This window comes from Arachis ipaensis, chromosome B10, assembly GCF_059453495.1.
Source record: "Arachis ipaensis isolate K30076 ecotype BB chromosome B10, ASM5945349v1, whole genome shotgun sequence".
Taxonomy (NCBI): domain Eukaryota; kingdom Viridiplantae; phylum Streptophyta; class Magnoliopsida; order Fabales; family Fabaceae; genus Arachis; species Arachis ipaensis.
This window is the reverse complement of record NC_142435.1, coordinates 94687526-94694309: the sequence shown is the minus strand read 5'-3', so window position 1 is coordinate 94694309 and position 6784 is coordinate 94687526. Positions and strand designations below refer to the sequence as shown.

Here is a 6784-nt window from a genome sequence, read left to right as displayed (position 1 = left end):
GGGTAAAACTAGGGAGCAGCTCGGACAACTCCGGGAATATGAGATCCATCACATATCCCGCGAATAGAATGCCCGAGCTGACGCACTCTCAAAACTAGCCAGCACCAAACCAGGAGGCAACAATAGAAGCCTCATCCAGGAAATACTACAGAACCCGTCAATCTCGGAAGAGGAAAAAGTCCTAGCCATAACAGGTCTAGATCAAGGATGGATGACTCCTATAATTAACTACCTCAAAACAGAAACACTTCCTACAGATGAGAAGGAGGCAAAAAGGTTAAAACGAGAGGCATAATACTACACTATCATAAACAATACTCTATACAAAAGAGGAATTTCAATACCATTGTTAAAATGTGTACCGACTTCCAACACAAAGGAAGTTCTAGAAGAAATACACAGTGGCATCTGTGGCAATCATCTCGGAGCACAAGCGCTCACAAAAAAAGTACTCCGAGCAGGATTTTATTGGCCAACTCTACAAAAAGAAGCCACGGAGTTCGTAAAGACATGTCCACCATGTCAGAAACATGCCAACTTTCACATCGCCCCGCCAGAGGAACTCATCAGCGTGACCTCACCTTGGCCATTCGCAAAATGAGGACTCGACCTTCTCGGACCCTTTCCTCAGGGATCGGGACAAGTTAAATTCCTCATAGTAGGGGTAGACTATTTCACAAAGTGGATCGAGGCAGAACCTCTAGCTAACGCCACTGCTCAAAGAAGTCGAAAATTCCTATATAGGAACATTGTCACAAGGTTCGGGGTTCCATACTCCATTACCACAGACAATGGCACCCAATTCACAGATGCAGGCTTCAGAAAATTAGTAGCCGACTTGAACATAAAACACCAGTTTACTTCCGTAGAACATCCCCAAGCCAATGGACAAGCCGAAGTTGCCAACAAAGTCATATTAGCTGGGCTAAAACGGAGATTACAAGATGCAAAGGGAGCTTGGGCTGAAGAGCTCCCACAAGTCCTATGGGCATATCGAACAATGCCACATTCCACCACAAAGGAATCACCCTTCCGATTAGCGTACGGAATGGAGGCAATGATCCCAGTAGAGATTGAAGAAGGGTCGCCTAGAGTAGTCCACTACAATGAAGAAGCCAACTCCCAACTTCAAAGGGAAGAGCTCGACCTACTTCCCAAAATCTAAGAGAGAGCTCGGATCAGGGAAGAAGCATTAAAACGTCGAATGGCTTCCAGATATAATCAAAAGGTAGTACCACGAGGTTTCGTGGAGAATGATCTCATCCTAATCCGAAATGATATCGGAACAACTCGACCTGGAGAAGGAAAGCTGGCAGGAAACTGGAAAGGACCCTACCGAGTAATAGAAGTACTTGGGAAGGGCTACTACAGACTTTCCGAACTCGAGGGGCGAGAGCTTCCCAAGTCATGGCATGCCTGCAACCTAAGAAGGTACTATAGCTAGGAATGCTAAAGGATCTTAGCATAAGGTGCACTCTTTTTCCTGGAAAGGTTTTTTAATGAGGCACCAAGTTGAGATCCACAAATTATCCGACTTAAAAAGATAAAAACTCCACATGTACATATGATGAGCGGATAATTTATACGCTTTTTGGCATTGTTTTTAGTATGTTTTTAGTAGAATCTAGTTACTTTTAGGGATGTTTTCATTAGTTTTTATGTTAAATTCACATTTCTGGACTTTACTATGAGTTTGTGTGTTTTTCTGTGATTTCAGGTATTTTCTGGCTGAAATTGAGGGACTTGAGCAAAAATCAGATTCATAGGTTGAAGAAGGACTGCTGATGCTATTGGATTTTGACCTCCCTGCACTCAAAATGGATTTTCTGGAGCTACAGAACTCAAAATGGTGCGCTTCTAATTGCGTTGGAAAGTAGACATCCAGGGCTTTCCACCAATATATAATAGTTCATACTTTGCCCAAGTTTAGATGATGCAAACTGGCGTTCAACACCAGCTCTCTGCCCAATTCTGGCGTCCAGCGCGAGAAACAAGTTGCAAAGTGGAGTTCAATGCCCAAAACGGCACAAAAGCTGGCGTTCAACTCCAAGAATGACCTCTCCACGTGTAGACTTCAAGCTCAGCCCAAGCACACACCAAGTGGGCCCCGGAAGTGGATTTATGCATCAATTACTTACTTCTATAAACCCTAGTAGCTAGTTTATTATAAATAGGACTTTTTACTATTGGATCTTTTGAACCATCTTTGGATTATCTTTTGAACTATTGATCACGTTTGGGGGCTGGCGATTCGGCCATGCCTGGACCTTCATTACTTATGTATTTTCAATGGTAGAGTTTCTGCACTCCATAGATTAAGGTGTGGAGCTCTGCTGTTCCTCAAAGATTAATGCAAAGTACTACTGTTTTCTATTCAATTCATCTTATTTCGCTTCTAAGATATTCATTCGCACTTCAACCTGAATGTGATGAACGTGACAATCATCATCATTCCCTATGAACGCGTGCCTGACAACCACTTCCGTTCTACATTAGATTGAATGAGTATCTCTTAGATCTCTTAATCAGAATCTTCGTGGTATAAGCTAGATTGATGGCGGCATTCATGAGAGTCCGGAAAGTTTAAACCTTGTCCGTGGTATTCCGAGTAGGACTCTGGGATTGAATGACCGTGACGAACTCCAAACTCGCGAGTGCTGGACGTAGTGACAGACGCAAAAGGATAGTAAATTCTATTCCAGTATGATCGAGAACCTCCAAGATGATTAGCCATGCAGTGACAGCGCATCGGACCATTTTCACAGAGAGGAATAGGATGCAACCAACGACAAGGGTGATGCCTCCAGACGATTAGCCGTGCTGTGACAGAGCATTTGGACCATTTTCCCGAGAGGATTGAAAGTAGCCATTAGCACCTGTGACATCCTTACATAAAGCCAGCCATAGAAAGGAGTAAGACGGATTGGATGAAGACAGCAGGAAAGCAGAGGTTCAGAGGAATGAATGCATCTCCATACGCTTATCTGAAATTCTCACCAATGATTTACATAAGTATTTCTATCCTTATTTTAGTATTAATTTCGAAAACTCCATAACTATTTTATATCTGCCTGACTGAGATTTACAAGGTGACCATAGCTTGCTTCATACCAACAATCTCCGTGGGATCGACCCTTACTCACGAAAGGTTTATTACTTGGACGACCCAGTGCACTTGCTGGTTAGTTATGCGAAGTTGTGAAGATATGTTTAGACCATGGTTCTGTGCATCCGTTTTTGGTGCCATCGCCAGGGAATCAATTTCGAACAATAATTCACAACCTGAGTAACAATTTCGCATACCAAGTTTTTGGCGCCGTTGCCGGGGATCGTTCGAGTTTGGACAACTGACAGTTCATCTTGTTGCTCAGATTGGGTAACTTTCTTTTCATTTCCTTTTCAAAAATTTTTCAAAAATCTTTCAAAAAAAAATTTTTCCTTTGTTTTCGAAAAAAAAATATGTTTTCAAAAATATATTTTTCTTCAGAATTTTTAAGAATGAATTCTAGTGTTTCATGAAGCATGTTGAAGCCTGGCTGGCTGTAAAGCCATGTCTAATCCTTCTGGGTAGGGCATGTTAGGCGTGTCATGTCTGAGTTACATGCTAAAGCTTGGCTGGCTATTAAGCTATGCCTGACCCTTTGATTGGAGCTTTAGACTAAAGAGCATAAGATTCCTGGAATTCATATTAAAAATTTTGGAATCCTTATTTTTCTTTTTCAAAATGATTTTCGAAAAAAATTAAAAGAAAATACAAAAAAATCATAAAATCATAAAAATCAAAAAAATATTTCATGTTCCTTGTTTGAGTCTTGAGTCATGTTATAAGTTTGATGTCAATTGCATGTTCATCTTGCATTTTTCGAAAAAATTCATGCATTCATAGTGTTCTTCATGATCTTCAAGTTGTTCTTGGTAAGTCTTCTTGTTTGATCTTTGCATTTGTATGTCTTGTGTCTTTTCTTGTTTTTCATATGCATTCCTGAATTCTTTATGTCTAAGCATTAAAGAATTCTAAGTTTGGTGTCTTGCATATTTTCTTTGCATTAAAAATTTTTCAAAAATGTGTTCTTGATGTTCATCATGATCTTCATAGTGTTCTTGGTGTTCATATTGACATTCATAGCATTCTTGCATGCATTCATTGTTTTGATCCATAACTTTCATGCATTGCATCATTTTTCTTGTTTTTCTCTCTCATCACAAAAATTCAAAAATCAAAAAAATATCTTTCCCTTTTTCTCTCTTAAAATTTCGAAAATTAGATTTGACTTTTTCAAAAAAATTTAAAATCTAGTTGTTTTTATGAGTCAAATCAAATTTTCAATTTAAAAAAAAATCTTATCTTTTTCAAAAATCAAATCTTTTTTCAATTTTTTTAGTTATTTTCGAAAATTTCAAAAATATTTTTCAAAAATATTTTTCTTAATTTTACATCATATTTTCGAAAATAACATCATCAATTAATGTTTTGATTTAAAAATTTCAAGTTTGTTACTTACTTGTTAAGAAAGATTCAAACTTTAAGTTCTAGAATCATATCTTGTGATTTCTTGTGAATCAAGTCATTAATTGAGACTTTAAAAATCAAATCTTTTTCAAAACTAATTTCTATCATATATTTTCAAAAATATCTTCTTATCTTATCTTTTTCAAAAATTTGATTTTCAAAATATCTTTTCTAACTTCCTAACTTCTTATCTTTTCAAAATTGATTTTCAAATTTGTTTCAACTAACTAACTAACTTTTTGTTTGTTTCCTACCTTTTTCAAAACTACCTAACTAACTCTCTCTCTCTCCAATTTTCGAAAAAATCTTCCCTCTTTTTCAAAATTTCTTTTTAATTAGACTAATTATTTTATTTTTTTATTTTGAATTTTCGAAAAACTACTAACCTTTTTCAAAAACTATTTTCGAAAATCACTAACTCTTTTTCAAAAATTATTTTCGAAAATTCTCTCCTTCTCTCATCCCCTTCTATTTATTTCTTCTTCTACTAACAATAAGGAACCTCTTTACTGTGACATAGAGGACTCCTCTTCTTTTCTTTTTCTCTTCTCTTTCTTATGAGCAGGGACAAAGAAAAAGGCATTCTTGTTGAAGCTGATCCAGAACCTGAAAGGACTCTGAAGAGAAAACTAAGAGAAGCTAAATTACAACAATCCAGAGACAACCTTATTGAAAATTTCGAACAAGTAAAGGATATGGCAGCCGAACCCAACAACAATAATGCAAGGAGAATGCTTGGTGACTTTACTGCACCTAATTCCAATTTACATGGAAGAAGCATCTCCATTCCTACCATTGGAGCAAACAATTTTGAGCTAAAACCTCAGCTAGTTTCTCTGATGCAGCAGAACTGCAAGTTTCATGGACTTCCATCTGAAGATCCTTTTCAGTTCTTAACTGAATTCTTGCAGATCTGTGATACTGTTAAGACTAATGGAGTAGATTCTGAAGTCTACAGGCTCATGCTTTTCCCATTTGCTGTAAGAGACAGAGCTAGAATATGGTTGGACTCTCAACCTAAAGATAGCCTGAACTCTTGGGATAAGCTGGTCACGGCTTTCTTAGCCAAGTTCTTTCCTCCTCAAAAGCTGAGCAAGCTTAGAGTGGATGTTCAAACCTTCAAACAAAAAGATGGTGAATCCCTCTATGAAGCTTGGGAAAGATACAAACAGTTGACCAAAAAGTGTCCTTCTGACATGCTTTCAGAATGGACTATCCTGGATATATTCTATGATGGTTTATCTGAGCTATCAAAGATGTCATTGGACACTTCTGTAGGTGGATCCATTCACCTAAAGAAAATGCCTGCAGAAGCTCAAGAACTTATTGACATGGTTGCTAATAACCAGTTCATGTACACTTCTGAGAGGAATCCTGTGAGTAATGGGACGCCTATGAAGAAGGGAGTTCTTGAAATTGATACTCTGAATGCCATATTGGCTCAGAATAAAATATTGACTCAGCAAGTCAATATGATCTCTCAGAGTCTGAATGGAATGCAAGCTGCATCCAACAGTACTCAAGAGGCACCTTCTGAAGAAGAGGCCTATGATCCTGAAAACCCTGCAATAGCAGAGGTGAATTACTTAGGTGAACCTTATGGAAACACCTATAATCCATCATGGAGAAATCATCTAAATCTCTCATGGAAGGATCAACAAAAGTCTCAACAAGGCTTTAATAATGGTGGAAGATACAGGTTTAGCAACAGCAAGCCTTTTCCATCATCCACTCAGCAACAGACAGAGAACTCTGAACAAAATACCTCTAAGTTAGCAAACTTAGTCTCTGATCTATCCAAGGCCACTGTAAGTTTCATGAATGAAACAAGGTCTTCCATTAGAAATTTGGAAGCACAAGTGGGCCAGCTGAGTAAAAGGATCACTGAAATCCCTCCTAGTACTCTCCCAAGCAATATAGAAGAGAATCCAAAAGGAGAGTGCAAGGCCATTGAATTGATCACAATGACCGAACCTGTAAGGGAAGGAGAGGACGTGAATCCCAATGAGGAAGACCTCCTGGGATATCCAGTGATCAATAAGGAGCTTCCCTCTGAGGAACCAAAGGACTCTGAGGCTCAATTAGAGACCATAGAGATTCCATTGAACCTCCTTATGCCATTCATGAGCTCTGATGAATACTCCTCTTCCGAAGAGAATGAGGATGTTACTGAAGAGCAAGCTGCCAAGTTCCTTGGTGCAATCATGAAGCTGAATGCCAATTTATTTGGCATTGAAACTTGGGAAGATGAACCTCCCTTGTTCACCAATGAAC

The 6784-nt window shown here is 38.4% G+C and overlaps 1 non-coding gene across 1 annotated transcript; it reads right to left on the bottom strand.

Moving 5' to 3' along the window:
• Positions 1-5604: 5604 nt before the first annotated feature.
• LOC148580925 (small nucleolar RNA R71) lies at positions 5605-5712 on the bottom strand. The gene has a single exon (XR_015895584.1). It is a non-coding gene; the product is annotated as a small nucleolar RNA R71 (small nucleolar RNA).
• Between the last annotated feature and the right edge of the window lie 1072 nt (positions 5713-6784).